The sequence below is a fragment of the Phyllostomus discolor genome, chromosome 2, assembly GCF_004126475.2.
Source record: "Phyllostomus discolor isolate MPI-MPIP mPhyDis1 chromosome 2, mPhyDis1.pri.v3, whole genome shotgun sequence".
NCBI classification, from domain to species: Eukaryota; Metazoa; Chordata; class Mammalia; order Chiroptera; family Phyllostomidae; genus Phyllostomus; species Phyllostomus discolor.
In genome coordinates, this window is record NC_040904.2 from 193,718,174 (window position 1) to 193,737,799 (window position 19,626).

The 19,626-nt window shown below is 40.8% G+C and overlaps 1 protein-coding gene across 1 annotated transcript in view; it reads right to left on the minus strand.

Moving 5' to 3' along the window:
- Positions 1–19,626, minus strand: part of RIMKLB (ribosomal modification protein rimK like family member B) — a 127,823-nt gene that overhangs the window by 58,112 nt on the left and 50,085 nt on the right. The window lies entirely within an intron of this gene.

Consider the following 19,626-nt stretch of genomic DNA (forward strand, 5'->3'; position numbering starts at 1 on the left):
GCCCAAATCCTTTCATGTTTCAATATTTAGGCAACCAGGGTAAGTCCATGGCACTAGTAGTGTCAGCCCCTCTCACACTTTCAATATCCTTTTCAACTTGTAGCTGGAAGGAGGCAGGATGTTCGCTTTCTAAAGAATGAGGGAGTAGCACCTGGAGATAAATTCAGAAACAGCTCTTCCCAGGCAGTTTACAAAATATTCGTCTAGCTCTACAAAGTTGGTGTGGGGCAAAGAGTGGAGCCCTGGAATCGCGAGATCTGCATTCCAGATGTGACTTCACCTTTACTGTGGGACCTCTATCCCTCTGAGCCTCACTGTCCCCTCTGCTTAAAGACAGTGCTTTGGCCATGGACAACAGTGTGGTGGTTGTGGTGGGAAGGGAGGTACAAGGGGGATAAACAGTTATGGAAACAACACAATTAAAAAAAACAGTGCTTAAGAATGCTGCCTTGACTTATGCCCTGAGGTATCCCAAATGAGGATCAAAATGAGACTAAAGTGCTTAATAAACTGAAAAGTACCAAATGAACATATGCCAATATGAACATACTACTCATGCAGCTTTTCTTATACTAAATATGACATGTATTCCAAGATATACAACAAACTGTGTATGAACTGCCAATCACAGCCAGCAGCCTGAGGGGCTCATCCTAACAAAGACATCAAGTATTCAAGGTAGTATCAGAGGATAACTGGAATTCTGAAGCTGGGTGAGGTTAGGTTCTACAGAGCCATATGGCTTTTGAATGGAAAGCTTGCAGGCAATAGAATTTGGAATAGAAATACTGTTCCTTTTTCTAGCATATTGCTCCTCTTTTTTTCTTTTAAATCATTTTTTATTTTTCAGTTACAGTTGACATGCATTATTATATTAGTTTCACGTGCACACCCCAGTGAGCAGACATTACAAGACTTACTAAGTGATCATCCCAATAAATCTCCCACTCATGTGACACCTACATAATTAAAATATTATTGACTATATTCCCTATGCTGTATTTTACATCCCCATGACTATTTTGTAACAACCAATTTGTACTTCTTAATCCCTTCATCTTTTTCACCCATCTCTCAAACCCTCCTCCCATCTGGCAACCATCAACATGTTCCCTGTATGTATGAGTCTGTTTCCATTCTGCTTGTTAATTTACTCTATCTTTTAGATTTAATTGTTGATAGATATGTATTTACTACCATTTTATCATGTTTTTAATCTTTCTTTTTTCTTTCTTCTTCTTAAAGAAGACCCTTTAACATTTTATAAAATATTGGTTTGGTGGTGATGAATTCTTTTAGGTTTTTCTTGTCTGGGAAGCTTGCTATTCTTCAGTCCTAAATGATAGCTTTGCTGGGTAGAGAAATCTTGGTTGTAGGTTTTTGCTTTTCATTACTTTGAATATTTCTTGCCAATCTCTTTTGGCCTGTAAATCTTCTGTTCAGAAATCAGCTGATAGTCTTATGGGACCTTCCTTGTAGGCAACTAACTGCCTTTCTCTCACTGCTTTTAAGATTCTCTCTTTATCTTTGACCTTTGGCATTTTAATTATGATGTATTTTGGTGTTGGCCTCATTGGGTTCATCTTGTTTGGGACTTTCTGCATCTCCTGGACTTGTATGTTAATTCTTTCACCAAGTTAGGGATCTTGTCTTTTTTTTTTTTTTCCCAAATACGTTTTCAATTTCTTGCTTTCTCTCTTTTTCTTTTGGCACTGCCATGATGCAAATGTTGGTACACTTGAAGTTGTACTAGAGGCTATTTACACTATCCTTTCTTTTTTTTTTATTCTTTTTCTTTTTGCTGTTCTGATTGAGTGTTTTTTGCTGCCTTATATTTCAAATCACTGATTTCATTTTCAGCTTCATCTACTCTACTGTTGATTCCCTGTAAATTATTCTTCATTTCAGTTAGTGTGTGCTTCATTTCTGACTGTTTTTTTTAAATGCTATTGAAGTTCTCGCTAATTTCATTGAGCAGCCTTATAATTAGTATTTTGAACTCTGCACCTAGTAGATTGTTTGTCTTCATTTTGTTTAGTTCTTTTTCTAGAGGTTTGTTCTGTTCTTTCATTTGGGACATGGTCCTTTGTCTCCTCATTTGGGCAGCCTCCTTGTGTTTTTCCCTATGTATTAGGTAGAGCTGCCATGTATCTCAGGCTTGGTAGAGTGGCCTAATGTAATAGGTGTTCTGTAGGGTCCAGTGGCACAGCTTCCCCAATCACACAAGCTGGGCATTCAAGGTATGTACTCTGAGTGGGCTATGTACACCTTTCACTTGTGGTTGAACCTTGATTGCTGTTGGCATGGCACTAGAAGGGGTTTACCCCCAGGCTGATCAGCTGCAGGGACTGGCTGCAACCACTCACCTCTGACAACTGTGGAGGATCACCTGTGCAGGGGCCTACCCCACAGAGCAGGACTCGCTTCAGGGAGTCTCTGCTGCTCACTGAATCCACCCTTTGAGTGTGTCACTTGTGGAGGTAGTTGGGTGGTAGTGCATCAGTGTCATCTGAAGCTGTCAACTGGGTTTGCTGACTCTGGGGCCTCTTGGGAGTTGTAGGCCAAGGTCAGTCACCACCTGTGTTCTGTCCAGGGCCACTCAGCAAGAGCCACAAAGTGATCTGCAGATAGCTGCTACTTGTGCTGGGCTTGGATGTGCCCAGGCAAGGCCAAGCTGCAAACCAAGGCTGGCTGCTGCTAGTGGCAGGCCTGGTGCCACTTAGCAAGAAGTATGGGGGCACACTGAGGCCATGCTGAGGCCAGTTTCAGGAAAATGAAAAGCATGAGTCAAGACCAGCCTACAAGTTAGGTGAAGTAGAGCCTCAGGGAAGCACCAGGGTTAGGCAAACAGTATAAGGCAGGTAGATGGAGTCTCGGGTATGATGCCCATCTGCAGGCTCTGTGGGGGAGGATGGCTCAGAAAAGAAACAATGGCCTCTACCAGCTTTTCTGTCTAGAATAAAGTTGCCCCTTCGGCTCTTGCCCTAATATCAGACAATTCAGTTCCTCACCATATGTCTCTGATGTCTGTCAAGCTGCTGCCCCAGTGCAAGAGCTCAGAGAGAGTAAGTCTAAGTACGTCTGCTCATGGGCTCTTTAAGAGGAACTGCTTGGGACTTTATCAGCTTTCTGTCTCCCTCAACCTCAATCCCTGCTCATTTTCACAGCCAGAAGTTATGAAGCTTCTCTTTCTGGCACTGAAACCCTCGGTTGGAGGACCTGGTTGCTCCTCAGGGTGTACCTCTGCAGCCAAAATATCCCTCCCAATTTGTATCTGTCATATGTGGGTGTGGGACCAGCCCATTCTACATTGCTGCCCCTCCTACTAGTCTCCATGTGGCTTCTTTACTTCCCTACTTTAGGACCTGCATTCAGCCAGGTTTCAGGTGGTTCTGAATTAATGGTTGTTCTGTAGTTCAGTTGTGATTAATTTTGATGTGGTTGTGGGAGGAGGCAAGTACCACATTTACCTATACTGCCATCTTGATCAGAAGTGCCACTAAGTTCAATTTTTGTTTCAGGTATAGACAGTCCTTGTTAAAGTTTGTTAATAATCATAGTAATAACAATAACCATCTTTGGAGTGTACATGAAGATAGAGTGTATTTCAACACCTCTGTTTTTGAAATATGCCATGTACTTCACATATTATTTTAATTACCAAAAAAAGAATTCTGAAATTCTGTTCAATTAATCTCTGATCAAAATTGAATGTCTTTCCATTATGTCCAGGAGCTCTCTTGTCTAACAATAACAACAACAAAACCTTTTTTTCTCGTATAAGTACTATTAATGCTCTTTTCTGAATAATTGTTAAGTTTTTAAATATCTCTGATGTAACCAAAATATATTTGTAATATATGTATCAAGATAAACCATGTCTATAAGGAAATAAGAGGGAAAAGCTAAGAACTATCTTATCTCAAGATATCAGGAAGAATTAGATCATACAGTGCCTACTCTGGAAGGTTTGTTTTTTGTTTTTTGGGGTTTTTTTGTCCCTTCTCTCAAATTTGTTCCTTTTCTAAGGAAGGAATTTATATTGTTTGTCTTCTGTTTTCTCATACCGCCCTCTCCAAGTCTCCTTTTTCCTTTCTTCTGCTGTAACAGCTTCTCTTTTTTCCTGACTTTGTTGTGTCTTGACTTAGGCAGCCAGACCTCCACTAAACTTTTAGAGCTGGAATCAGAACAGCACATTTGGCAAAAAGTCAGTCGCACATACCACACAACCACAAACAAGAACTCTGACTGCAAAATCCTTTCAACAATACATTCCCGTTTCTTGCAGTCAGCGGTTCACACTGACCTATGATCCGAAATCAGCAACACACACATTTGCGTACATTCTGCATGCACATGGCCCCTGCAGTCAGCTCACAAAGACACAATATCTGAAGAAAGATCTTGGAAGCAGTGTACACACACTGTACTCTCCACCCATTTCATAAACTCTTCCTGACTGGATCTTTCTCCCAGCGACCTCCACCCCTCATGCTGCCTGGCAGAGACTCCCCTCCTTTTCCTGCAGTTCTTGAGGCAACTGCAGTGCCATCCATCACCCTCCCAACAGATCCTCAAGCAAAGCAATTGTTTTTTGAAGCTCTTCCCCAACCCTCCCACCCCCCACTGGGAACTTGCTCTAGCCCAAGGACTGTCAGAACAGAGTCTCCTTCTGGAACACACGGAGATTCTTTAGTAGGCTGTTCCCTAGTACCCTAACTTGATTCTACAGATTGCAATTTTGATATGTAAGGCTCGGGGAGAAGGCAGGGGTGAAGGAGAAAGGAAGTGGGGGCGGGGGGAGAAGAAAGGGGAAAAGAGAAAACCCTGCTGAAAAATTTCAAAGAAGACAAACTGATCAAAAGCTGAGAAACAGACTTCAGGATGAAATAGTGGAGAACAGAAGAAGAGAGAGAAAAATAAAGCAATTTGGAGTTAAAGTAAAAGGAGAAACAAAAGTATGAAAAGTCAGTTAAAACAGGTTCTTGAGCTTTTGTTACCCAATAAGTCACTGAGGTGACCCTGGAGGTATTCAGGACAGAACCTTATAGAAGGTTAATAGGAGAATCAGTGATAAAGAGAATAGTCTTCTGATTGCATACTTTCAAATTTCCTAAAAAGATAAAATTGACAACTATCTCAAATATCTGCCACAAAAAAAGTTTTTTTTGTTTCTTTGTTTTTATTTTTTTGCCACAAGGAAGATTTAAACTACTAATTTGCATTTTATGATGCTTGGAGAAATAACACATTTGACTTTCAGTTAGAATGACAGATGATTTGTCTCAAATATTGCAGTATTTGAAATATACCTATACTAAAAAATTATCTGTTATTTACCGAAAATTTAGTTATTTGACTATTCTGTGTTTTATCTGGCAATCAGATCCTCAGGGGATTCTGATATAAGATTAAGTTTGAGAGATACTGGTATAAAGTAAGAAAGCCCACATTTAGTAAAACCACTTGGAGGTGGTCGCAAAGTAGAGATTCTTCATTCCACCACAGACATACCAAATTGAAACCCCAAAGAAAGAGCTCAAGAATCTTCATCCGATAACACTGCATGGTTTTGACTGAGAGAGCATAGTAAGAAGCTAGGAAAATTCCTAGGCAAGTGGAATGGGGAAACAGACAAGATAATTAAACAAGGCCAAATGATTTGAATGACTTACAGCCACCAGCTAGTGAATCTCAAGACCTTATCTTCCTTAACCAAGGACACTTGACAGCAAATGATTTAATACCTCTTCTCCTTAACCAGAGAACACATAGCTTAAATCACCCTCATCAGGGAGATAGAGACCAGCGACCCAATTAATGCATTTGTGCCAGCCAAACCCAAGGACAGAGGAAGTCAAGGGAACAAGTAACAAAAACCTGTTTAGAGCCAGGCAGACCCAGGATAAACATAAACCAGTAAAGCTGACCAGAGAATAATCCCAAACTCTCCTGTACACTCATTTTGATACATCAGCATGTTTAAAATACACCTGAAAAGCTGACAAATATTCTAGTGAAACCCTCTCCTAAAATTCTTGCCCACAGAAGATAGATACCCTCAAAACAAAGACCCAGCATGGGGTCTCCCGGGAGCATGCCTATGTCCCTTCTTTGGCATGAACTTTTTACTTCCTTTCTCCTAAACTCTAAGGGACCCCACCAAAACTTGCAACAAGGGGAGCAGTGGGCAACATAGCAGCTTGTCCTGCGCCTGCCCCCGAAACCTGCCTCCAAGGCCCCCTTTTCTCTGACTATCCAGTAAGCTAAAAGAGCCCTGCCTTGGCTCACTTCTTTCCTCTAATGTTTCTAGGCAGCCAAAGCAGAGCCCCCTCCTCCCCTCCACTAGGCTCTCTCCTGTTGCTTCTTCTACCCTAAGCCCTTCCTTTGTTTCACTGTCTGCAGCTTTAATAACTGCACTCTCAAAATCACCTGGGCCAGTACTGTGGACTCTTTCCTACACTAAGTCAATAACATACACACTACAGGCTGGCCTGAGCAAACATGCTTTGGGCCCAGCCCCCATCTGGTAACCTGAGGACCACTGACTTCTTCACAATTCTTCCATGAAACGCCCCCTAAATCTGGCTGTTAAAAAATGTTAAATTAATTAAACAGGGAGACTTAGACTGAGGTGGCTCTAATGCCAGGACAGCTTACGTAGCAAGTCAAAATCTAACCCTAGAAATAGCCCGAGATTAGGAAACCAAAAGCTAAGGACAACCCATCACAAACAGCCAACTTGACTTAAACTATAGCCAATCAATAGTTTCCTTGCTTTCACCTTTTCTCTGTAAAAAGCCTCTCGGAGCCCCTGTGTGTGGGGTGCTCCTAACCACTTTCAGTTTGCTCAATTCAAATCTGTTTTTGTTCAAATAAACTCTTAAAAATGTTAACATGCCTGTTTATCTTTTAACAGTTTTGGTATCAGAAGAAATAAGGAAAGGAGACCCCAAAGACTCCCAGGAGCAATGAGCAACCAGGTGTAGCCACCCACTGAGACTGTGGAGCTCCCCGCTTTCTTGCTGTTTGGCAGTCATGGGTAAGTCCTGCTCAGATCCTAGCTCCCTAGCTCCCTAGCTTTTGTGTTACGAGCTGTCTGACTTTATTTGAGCATTTTTAAAGACTGGGTCCAGAAACCAGACAGAGTTGGACAGCATCCAACTTAGAAACCCAAGGAGGCTGGGGGTCAGACTGAGTCTGACTTAAACTGGATTGGGTCCAGTGTGAGGCCTCGGCTGAATACAATTTTGTTTTAAGGCTAAACAAGTAGGTTAACTTTACAAAAGCTCATCTTGAATTACAGTTGCCACAAAGGGAAACTTGTAACCTGGATCCATTTTTGAGGTGCCCTAAAGAAAATGGGGTCTCAGTTAAGCACTCACTATGAAAAGTAAAGGGGACATTATTTTTTCTTCTCTACAGTTCCGTGACCAGAATGAGATCCACTGGGTCACCCCATTTTCTCCAGATTCTCCAGATAGGACCCTGAGAAAATTGGCAGAAGTCAGCAAAGGGTGAAAATTCTTACCAAAGTCACCTCTCTTCAGACCTTGACCTGTGGTGCCTTGTGGAGAAAGGGAAAATTGCATGTTGCCCCTCCTGTAGGTGTTCATAACAAGTTACAAGATGTGCCTCTGTGGTGTGCTGGCTGAAGAGAAACTTCTTTCCTCCACTCCCTCCCACCCCCAAGTATCTAAAAAAATATAAATGAGAAGCCTTACACATAAGAAATGATCAGAGATAACCCTCTTGACACCTATAGGGCAGGGAATAAGAGCATCTACTCTTTCTGCAATGACCTCTCTCCTTACTGAAGCCCCAAGATCTCCCCTCAGCCTTTGTTCCTGTATACCTCATCTTAACTTTCTGTCCCCAAACCTCTCATGTATGGGGGAAGGGTAGTGTGACACTCTCTGTGGGGTTTCCACACTATATATGTAATTAAATTTGGTTATATTCCTGTCCAAGTACTAACCAGGCCCGACCCCGCTTAGCTTCTGAGATCAGACGAGATTGGGTACATTCAGGGTTGTATGGCTGTAGACAGTTATATTCCTGTTAATTTGTCTCATGAAGATTTTATTATTAGGTCAGCTAAAAGAACCTGGAATGATAGAGGAAAGTTTCTTCCTCCCAAATCTCTGTCTGGTCATATTTTGGGGGCAACCAACCTGACAGTTGAGTTGCCTATACACACAAGAATTAATAACTTGCATTCCCCAAGCAGGCAGAAAGCCAAGCCAAGTTCTCAGGACACAAAACAAGAAAAATAAGAAGGCAATAACTGTCCCTGGGAGAGAAAGAATCAGTAAACAATGGGTACTCCAAAACCAAAGTTCTGGCTAAGAAAGAACTGAGAGCCAAGACTCAGACTATAAGAGAAAGTTTATTTAGAAAGTCACAGAGGTAGAAGAAGTGAACTGCAAAAGAAATGTGCTTAGGAAACAAGCTAAAGAAGCAAAAGAAGGGTCCTTGGAGCTTAGGAGAAAGAGAGGCAAGACAAACATGCCTGGAGGAAGGGGGCAGGGAAAGATGTAGGCATGCTAGGGAGAGAAAGCCACCCTGAGTCCTCTGTCCTGAGGGGTTTTAAGGGTGGGGATTCTAGGCGAGGTCCCAGGGGAAGATCTCAATAGAATATTCATCAAATTTCCAAGTGTATCCTTTCAGGGTCATGGTCTCCATTGATTGGCCGGCCCCAGAGCAGAGGTCATCAGTCAGTACAGCTGGTCCTGATGTCAGCCGTGGTATTGCTTGTTTGGTTTTGCTTTTTTTCTTGGCCTGGAGCTGATACACATTGAGACCTAGATGTTATCCCTAGGGATTAATACTTAAAAGAGTGGTAGTGCAAGGGCCCAAACAGTCACATCAGGCCACTCTTCGGCCCCTTTTTAATCCTCTAAGGGGTCTACCGCATGACTAGAGACATGCCAGGGGAAGAGGGTCCAAGCCATAATACCAGCAATTTGAAGGGTTGGGAGAGGATCTGAACTGCACAACCAGCAATATAAAAGGTTAGGGGGTTTAAACTGCATGACCAGCCATATGCTAGGGGAGGAAAGGTCACCTGAGGGTGAAATCCTTGTTCCCCCAGATTTGCTTGTTGCTAGGCTCTCTGCCCAGGTGACCTTCTATATCTGTCCCATAGGCCTTGCTCTGCTCCTGCCTGCCTAACTGCTTGCCACAGTATCTTTTCTACCCTCTGGGAGACTTGTCTTGTGTCCATGGGGTTGTTCAATATTGCCATTGAGTATTTACTGTTTGTACTAGCTGAAAACTAACAAGATATTTGGGGAAAAAGTTTTTAAGGTAGCTCCATCAGAAGTCGTCCGCATTGGAAGCTGATATTCAGAATCTAATAGAAATTTTTTTAGACCTTCTCCCCTACGTAAACTAAAATGAAACCATGTACCCAGAGGAAAAGAAAAACATTCTGAAGCCATTGTGGAAGCATTTATAAAAACATTCCAAAGATACACAGCTCTAAATCTAGGACATAAAAGTCTTGACTTCTATCTTAGTTGGAAATGTCCCTGATATAAGGAAGCAAATTGAAAATAATGTAGTTGGATGGGCGAGTCAGCCTCTCAGCATCATTTAGGTTGCAAGCAGTTCTTGGTGGGATCAAAAACAATTATACTTGCCTTATAAATCCAATTTTTATGTGAACAGAAATGCAGTTCTAGAAATAATACAAAATCCACCCAGAATATCTCAAAGGATTTGTCTCTTACCTTGTACAAGGGAGATGTTAAACTAATCAGGTTTATTTGGTATGTAAATTAAGGGGAGTATTATCAAATATGTGATGGTGAACCTTCTTAGTTTATACATGTATGGGTATACCTCACTGATATAGGTATTCCAGAAATTGTTTGAAATTTATAGAAATTTGTCAATGCTCACTGTCCAATCATTATCTTAAATTGTTAGATGCCATAGAAATAACTACATTTCCTTACCAAATGAGCTCTCAGCAGATCTTTCACCACGGCCTTTTGTTGTTGTGTTAGCCTTTTTGTTCCTTCCAGACAATTATTTTTTTGCTGATGCTTTTGCAAACAAAGCTTTGTATTCAGAGATTCACGGAAAGGACCCTGACAAGTATCTAGAATATAAATTTCTGATAAATTTAAGATCATACCACTAAACTGGGCAAGAATTTCTAGAACAAATGGGAAATATGTGTTTAAGAAGAACCTGAATTAATAACATAGGATTAAATGAACTAATGGGGATGGTTATTATTCTTATAATTTTTTCTTGGAAATGTTGCTAGTTCCTTCATATTTGTTTTCCAGATTCAAGGAAATTCTTTTTTTTTTTTGCTCTTAAGCTCTCTATGACTTACATGAATTTTTTAATGTCTATTTTTGTAAGCAAAATTGAAACATTTACTTTTTTGCCACTTAATCCCTCCAGAATTCAGAAACTTAGTTAAGTACAGATGCTCCTCAACTTGTGATGGGGGTTACAGCCCCATAAACCTATCCTAAGTTCAAAATTCTGTTAAGTCAAAAGTGCATATTAGTACACTGAACAAATTGTATGGGTTTACCCCCCACATTGATCAATTTTCAAACACCAGCTCGGCGACACTGTCTACCTGGCATGAGTTAGTGTCAGATCCCACACGTAAGGGCTCAGCCCCACAGGACTGCTCCCATCTCGTATGCCAATTGCAAGCTCTGCTTCCCATACTTTTGACCAGCTGGCTATAAATCTGGTGTTCTTAAAACCCCTTCCTCGAGTTCAATAGTTTGCTAGAATAGCTCACAGAACTCAGGAGAGTGCTTTACTTATTATTACACGTTTATTAGAAAGGCTACAACTGGAGCAGCCAAATGGAACAGATGCATAGGGCAAGACATGGAACAGTCTAATACATACTGTTTTATTCCAACAGTATATATACCAGGAAAAGACCTAACTATAAGGCGGTTGTTGTTGGGGCTTAGAGAGTAGGACAGAGCACAGAGTAATTTTTAAGACAGTGAAACTAATATGTTACTGTAATGGCGGATACATGTCATTATAACTTTGTCAAAATCCATAGAACGTACAGCAGGATGTACAGAAAGGTGCATTTATTGTAACTGAAGAATGTGTAGTGACACATCATCATCACCCAAAGCCCAGAGTTTACATGAGGGGTCACTTTGCAGTTGAACATTGTATGGAGGATATGGGTATGTGGGGCAGAGGGTATATGAGAATTCTCTGTACTTTCCACTTTTCAATTTTGCTATGAACATAAAACGGCTCTAAAAAATAGTCCATTTAAGATAAAAGGGGAAAGAAAAGCAATGGGCTTAAGAAGGAGCATGCTTCTCCAGCCATCCTAGAATTACTTGGCAAGGAATTTGCTGGGTTGGTGGTGACTGTGCTTTTCAAACATGTCAATCATTTAGGAGATCCTAAGTTTCATCTTACGCGTGCCCAACAGCTACCCTTTCTATTGTCTTAAGCAGCCATTGCTACTGATAAAAATGGGTTAAATCACTTGTTTCTTTATATGACAGGGAATAAAGAAAATTCAGAATCACTTCTTTTTCCCATTAATTTCTTCATTCCTTGAATGTAGAAACTGTTTTATCTTTTTAAAATTACCAATACTTAGTGAAGTGCCTGGCATTGAGAAGACAACCAGAATATAAATGAAATACAGCTCTGAGTCATTAGGAATCTTCCCTCCTCTCAGGCATACATTGAGAGTCATGCTACATGAACTATATCAGCAGTCAGTTGGAAGAGTAAATGGGATTTATGAAAAAACAAGTATAGCCCTGACCGGGTGACTCCTGTCCCCCAAAGCAAAAGGTCCCCAGCTTGATTCCCAGTCTGGGCACAGGCCCGAATTGTGGGTTTGGCCCCGGTTGGGGCAAGGTCAGTTGTGTATGTATGAGAGGTAACTGATCAATATTTCTCTCCCTGTCTTTCTCCCTCCTTTCTTCTCTCTCTAAAAATTAAAAAAAAAAAAAAAAAAAACCCACAACCCACCACACAATTAAAACCTGTAACTGCAAAACTGGTCTAGAAGTTGTTTGTTGCCCTCTTGTGCCCGTTTTTAGGAAATACAGCCTCTCCCCTCCACACACCATACGTCCTCCTGATGGGATGCAGTGAGTGAGCCCCTGGGCTTGCTTTGGCCACACAACAGTAAACAAAGCGTCTGTCCACAGTGAGTCACTCATTGTAGTGGTGACCCTCTGGGAAGTTATCCAAAGGAGATATTGCCCAAGCTGGCTTATAAATTATGAGTAGAAATTAGGCAACCGAACCATAAGGATTATAGAGAAATAAGAATTATGGTAGAGGTGTTGCAAATAAAATGTAGCATGTCCAAAGGCTTAGAAGCATGAAAGAGCTTGGAGCTTTTGCAGAACTACAGGTAATTCAGTATAGTTGGAAATCAAGGTGCAGATGTATTGGGGGGATGGTGTTGGAGCACTGGTGATGAGAGACAAAAATATTATAAATAGCCACGTGTGCACGTTCCATCCATATACTAAAAATAAAGAATCTTTAAGGTTTTTAAGCGAGATTCTTAGATTAATGCTAGAACTCTTGCTCTTGATGCTTTGTATTATGAGTAGAATGGGTGACACTGGAACTGGGACATTAGTTAGGATTCTTGTTACAGCAATAATTAGACTGAACTAAAGTGGTGATGGAAATAATGAAGAGAATGGATGGCTTTGAAAGATATAAGGAGGATTTTGATGACAAAGGGTACGTGTGTGCATATTGGGACCTAAGGTGAAGGAAAAAGAGAAATTGAGGAAACTGAAGATGATTCACATATTTCAATTAGGTAACTGGGCAGTCCAGGTGAGGGTGGGCTGTGCAGAGAAAGTGATGGCTCAGTTTTAGACAGGCTAAGATATTGTAATTTAGCTTTCTCAACATTTCTTCAAACTTCCTTCTTGTGCATCTTCCTGCATTACAGAGAGTGGAAAACTAAAAACTACATACCCTAGACTCTACTATACCTAGAGTTTTAATGTGATTTACTTTCCAGCAGCCATGAGCATTAGCACAAGACTTAATTCAAAAGCAAGTGAAGTGAGAAAAGAGGCAGGAAGTGAAGGTTCATCTTGCTGGTGTGGCAGAGCCAGGGTGGTTCTAGTGCCTGAATGACAACATCTTGATTTGGAAGGTGGTACGAGGAGCAATAGAGTCTCCCGTAGTCACTCCCAGAAGCTCAGCCTAGAGCCTGTCCTTTAGCATTCCTCCAGTCTGTGTAAGGATTCTGCTTTCCTACCAGTAAGGGCTGACTGACTTCAAGGTGCCTATGGGGACATGCACATAGAGATGTGCTCTTGCACATTCCAATGGAGAGTTCCAGAGCTTGGTGTAGATGAGACTGTGGTATAGGCCTGGGAGCATAAATCAGTAGATGTCAATAGATGGCAAATAAATACATGGGAGTGGGTGTGATTAGTAAGAAAAAGAGTATAGTCAAAAGAGAGGTGGCTGGGACATGAACCTTGGAAACTACCCACATTTAAGTGTAAACAGAAGAAAAGGAATTGTGAAAGAACACCGAGTAGAACTAAGAGGAAAACAAGGGATGTGATGTCATAGATCTCAAAGGAAAAGAAAATTTCACAAAAGAGGGATTGGTTAACAATGCTTCATATTGAAGAAAACAGGAAAATAAAGCTAAGATCTATCTATAATACTGAGCCTGAAAGAGATCTTTGTGTGACAGCTTTGCTTAGAACTGTCAAGGGAAGTGACTTAGGTTTTTGGGGAAAGGGCAAGCTACAAGTGTCCCTTGTTTGGTACTTATCTAGTCCATTGAAACATTCAGTTTAACTTCAGAGGCATGGAGATGGATTAAAGATGACTACACACACACACACACACACACACACACACAAGATGGCTACACATTTCTTGCCATTCCTCCTATCAAGAGGTAGCATACATTTGTCCTGCCCTTAAATGGAAACTGACTGTTGACTTATTTTGACCAATAGAACATGGTGGAAGTAATGCTGGGAAACTTCTGAGACTGAATCTTAAGAGATTTGCAGTTTCTTCTCTTGCTCTTTGGCACGCTCCCTCTCTCAGCCCACAGCCATGCTCTCCGAAGCCCAAGTGGGTCAGGTCTAGACACGACATGGAAGAGAACTCTTTGCCAGCAATCCCATCAGAGATTCCTGATGGCGGGTGGCACCAACTAGCCATCTGAATGAGGACATTTTCGATCTTGCAGCCAACACCGTTACTCCCTGATCGACATAGAAAATCATGGAAAATAATGAATTATTCTTTTAAGTCACTAAGTTTCAGTGTGGTTTATTGACACTATTGAGGGAACTCGGGAGGAGGATCTTCAAGTGGAAAGATTTCAAAGGCTCACGATAACCAAACAGTATACAGCATTTGGAAAAGTAGCGCTGCACTTCTGCCTGTCACCATTCTCAGGACAGCTCTAGTAGCCTCCTTTACTCTTACACCAGGAAATTTAAGATACAGGTGGCCCCACTGAACAACAAGCAAATTCCAATTTCCCTGTGACAACATTCAGTTCTAACTTTTATTAATCATCCAATTCATCATTCTGTTTCTAGGAATGTATCAATGCCAAGTCACTGGAGAGGAAGTCTATCTCCAAAGAACTAATTGCTGTGACTTTCCTTAGAAAATGTAAGTAACATAAAGGTAAAATGTTGTGTTTCATTTCTGCTCTTCACCAAATGCCTATAATAGAAAGGCTAGAGTGACCCCTGGCCAGGTAGTGGGGCTGATTAGAGTGTCTCCAATACACCAAGATTGCAGGTTCGATCTCCCATCACATACAACAAGCATGTGGAACAATAGACTGGTGTTTCTCTCTTTCTCTCTCTAAAATCAATCAATAAAATTTTTTTAAACTAAGCTTGAAAATAGATTTATTTTATTTCATTTTAAGTCTTTTTTACTTTTCAATTATAGTTGACATACAATATTATATAGTTTCAGATGTACACCCCAGTGATTAGATGCCATATAACTAAGTGATCATCCCAATAAATCTCATATCCATCTGACACCATTACTAAAATATTGACTATATTCCCTGTGCTATCCTTTATTGAATTTATTTTTATTTTTTCCTAATTTTTGTGGAAGCAGTAAATATGAAGTTACCCAAATCTTCAAAATAATGTACATTAAAAATTTATTGAATTTTTCCTTCAGGTTTTCTTCTCCAGGCAAAATAACTTAAATTCCTTTAATTCTTTCTTATAAACTAAATTTTCTGATCATTTAGTTCTATAGTCTCTCATCAGATTTTCTACATTTCCAGTAAGTTGTAATACTAAATTAATAAAGTGTTTGATTCATAGTGAATTATGATTCACATGAGAATCATAATGAATTAGGATTCATAGATAGATTTCTGTAATCTCTTTTTCCTTTCCTCTCTGCTTTCCTCTGAACGTACTAATTTTAAAAGGAGCATAATCATACTTTTTAGCACAGGGCCTAGCATATTGTAAGTGTCCCATAAACATTAGTTATTATAATTAACTAATATATTATAGCTAACATACATAATAGCTAATTTATAATCCTTTATATTAATAATTATATCATATACTGTATAGCTATAAATACACACATTATACTTATATAACAGATAAAATAATTATGTATAGAATTGTAGCTATAGGACATATTAGTTATCTAGTTAGCAGCTTAAGACAGCAAACATTTATGTTCCCAAAGTTTCTGTCGATTAGGAATCCGAGGACAATTCAGCTGTGTGCCTCTGGCTCAGGGCATCTCACAAGGCTATATAGTCAAGGTGCTGGCTGGGGCTACAGCCTTCTTCTCTTTTATTGAATTTATTGGGGTGACATTGACTAATACAATTATATAGGTTTCAGGTATATGATTCTATAATACATCATTTGTATATTGTACTTTTCTATTTTGTGTCGTTTTGCTTAATCCCTTCACCTTTTTCACCCAACCCCCCATCTTCTTCTCAAGCCTCAACAGAGAATATCCACTTCCAAGTTCATTCACATGGCTTTTTGGCAGGCTTTAGGTTGCTGGCTGTTGGCTAGAGACACTCATTCTTGCCACATGGGCATTTCTATAGAGTAGTTCACACCGTGGCAGCTGGCTTTGTTCAGAGCAAACAAGCAAGCAAAAGATCAGGAGAGAAGCCCAGAACTGGAAGCCAGCGTCCCGCTGTCTCTGCTGCATTCTATTTGCTAGTAGTCCCTGAATTCACCCGTGCTCAAGGGTGAGGATTGCATAAGGGCCTGGAGAATAGGAGGTAGGGATCGTTGGCAGCCACCTTGCAGGCTACCCAGCCCATATAATCTATAAAAAATATAAGTGTATATTAATCATATAACTGTAATAAACTGAATAATTATGTACATTTGTTAATAATTATGGAAATATAGACTTTCCTTGAGTTTTTCCATATTTGCAAATTCCAGGCTTTCTCTGTTTTTGTTTGATTGGGGTTTTTTTGTATGGGTAGAAAGGGAAGATGGAGATTTCCTGCCTGTTAATGAATTTCTAACATTTGTCCTATTTTGTTTGTGTGTAGCCAGTCTTGTCGTTTATTCAAAACTTTTGTTATGGGTTCTGTTTCAGGAACCTTAACAGAATCCTGGACTTGGATCAAGCATTTTCTGTTTTCATGGTCAAGGGAGTGTGGGTGTAACAACACAAGACAACTAGCACCATCAGAAAATGTACACAAAGCAGAAGGAGACAAAAGCACTAATTATTGTAGACATTAAGTTACATACGTTTTACATGTGCTGATTTTAATGACAGCCTTCATGCTGAAATTCCTTCATTTCTGGGATAACTGTTGCTCACTTGCTCTGCCTATTTCCTCTTGTTCTGTTCCCCTCCTGCCCCATCAACGCATTGTCCAGTCGTCCCACTTGCTGTACTCTCAAACTACTTTCTTCTTAGAACTTTATCCTCTACTTCTTGGCATTTGACTCAGATATTGAATGTTCCTATCTTGAAATAGGAAGTTACTATTTCAAGTCTTCACCTCAATTCAATTCAAATGGCACAATTGTGAGTTGTTAGGTACAGGTAAGTAAAATTTAGCCTCTGCTATCAAGGAACTCTCAGTCTAACCCAAAATATGAATATGCAAAAGAATATAAAAAGTTGATGACACAACTATTAAAAACAAAGAGGTTGCTCAATAGAAGGGATGGTTAATTCCTTAGAAGCAAAGGGGGCCAAGAAGCAAGGCGAAGAGGCAGCATTTAACCTGGACTTTCATGTACATATAAGCCTCTAGCTGCTAGACTTGGGAAAAGGATATCACAGAAAGAAAGAAACAGTGAGTGTGATGTGCAGAGGCATGAAGAACAGTGTGTGATCACAGGTATGGAGTACTAAGAAGCAGGGAGTTCTCCGGAGCCCAAGTTTTCTGAGGACATATGTTGGCTGCCTCCTAACTCCTGTGCTGAGCCCATCTTTTCGATTTGGCTGTCTCGACTCTATTGCTTCATTCCTCTACACACACTGCTCTCTCTTCCCTCCCTCCCTCCACCCCCACCTCATATAACCCTCCTCCCTCCTTTCCTTCCTTTTATGGACATTTGTATGTGTGTGTTTAGGCCCTGGGTTTAATTTAGTTGGATTGGACATAGTAATAACATTTCTGTACATTTGCCCAGAGGCCTTCAGCTAGTGGGTGTATTCTTCACGGGCCAATAAACAGATGAATAAATCCAGTGTGCTGTCTTGTATCTATGTCTCCCTTCTCTTCCTTTGCTCTTTGCCCATCTTCTATTGCTTGGAGACCTTTTTTGAAAACTAAAATTTTCCTAAGTAATTCAAACATTAGGTTGCCTTTATTAAAGACAGTTCTGCACCTGCCCATGATTTCCATGGAGGACTTTCCTGTTGCTGGAAATGTGCTCTTTACCCAGAAGAGACCTGGTCTGAGTCTAACAGGAGTTCTGCTGCCCAGGGAGCTCTTCCCCAGCGTCAGTGAGCACCTCAGAAAATTATAGGCTCACATGTGTGGTTGACAGTCACTTGTTTTTGACCAATGATACTGACTCTGACTTCATGTAATTCAATGATAAACTGATAACATAATAGAACAGAGTTTGACCAAATCACCTCGGACAAAGCAAATCTGAGGTTCTCCTAACCTAGGGATCCAAGCCTGGGCTCCAAAACAAATGGGGAGCTGCCATAGCTGCCATGAAGGAAAAAAAATAACCAAAGTACTTTGAAACAAACTGCATTCCTACACGCTGCTGAAGCCCAGGAATAGATGGTGGTTTCTGCTCTTCCACCAGTTCTCGCTTTGCTTCCTCTCCTTTCCTTTGCTCCCTGCCTGCCTTCTCCCTCTGCCTGGCCGTAAACATTCTGTTCCATTTTCACTGCCCTAACTTCGGACTCCCTCCCAGGACCCCAGGAGAGCGCCCCCTCCCACTGCCTGGGGAGGCTTTCCTGCACCACAGTCTCTAGCCAGGCCAGCACATTGAGGTCATTGCTGTCCCTGCCAAATGATTGGCCTTAGTTCAGTTTCTCCATCTGTCTGAACTTCATGGAAAACATGATTGTTGCTCTAGGCTCTTTATTATATGTCCTGCTTAGGTCTGCTTTGCATCTGCTTTTTTTGTTTTTTCCCCCACCCCCACCCCTGCCTTTTCTTTCCCTGACTCTCCCCAGACTACAATCACATCTGTTTTCCAGCCTCTGTACTCTCACTGCAGAGCAGATGGAAGAAGTGCAAGTTCTGGGCCAAGCAGATCAGTAAAGAGCTGGGTTTGTACTCCAATTGTTCTAGGGACTCAGCAAAGTCCATGTATCTCAAAAATGGAACACTAACATTTCCCTCAAAGGAACCAGAGGTGCCATTCGCTTACATCTCATTATGTCCATTGCTCTCTTTTCCTTCCACTAAACAGCTAAAAAAACAGGTAAAAGTTAGCTTTTGTCTTTCCTTCCTCCCTCCCTTCTGTCCCTCATTCCTTCATCATTTACCTTCCTTTCTTATGGTCTTTAACTGATTAAAACTACCTGCTCTCTGTGTCCATCTGTACTCTTCTCTAAGTTAGCTCATTAGGGAGATACACGACATAGGCTACAGGACTGAACGGACACCTTGATGCTTACACACTTCAAGTGCATATAAGGTTAACCACTCCTCACATATGAGTTTCTATAATTCAAGTTGTTTCTCATCAAAGTGGAGAAATTTTATTGTATTTTTTAAAAGATTTTATTTATTTTTAGAAAGAGGAGAAGGAAAAAAGAAAGAGAGAAAAACATTGCTATGAGAGAGAAACATTGATTGGTTGCCTCATGTAGGTGCCCCGACTAGGGGACCAAATCCACACCCCAGGCATGTGCCCTGACTAAAGACCAGGTGACTTTTCACTGTACAGAACAACACTCAACCAACTGAGCCACAATGCTAGGGGCAAAGTGGAGACACTTTAATGGTCTAACCATGGAGTTTCTATGAATAGGAGCAAATACAAAGACTTTAAAACTCCTGGATCTGAGAAAGTATTGTCTACATATTACACGACATGAGGAAAAGTACTGGTGGAAAGTAAGTCAAGCAAATAAACACAAACTTGGCTCTCAGTTTTCTTTGGGCTTCTGTTGGCATTT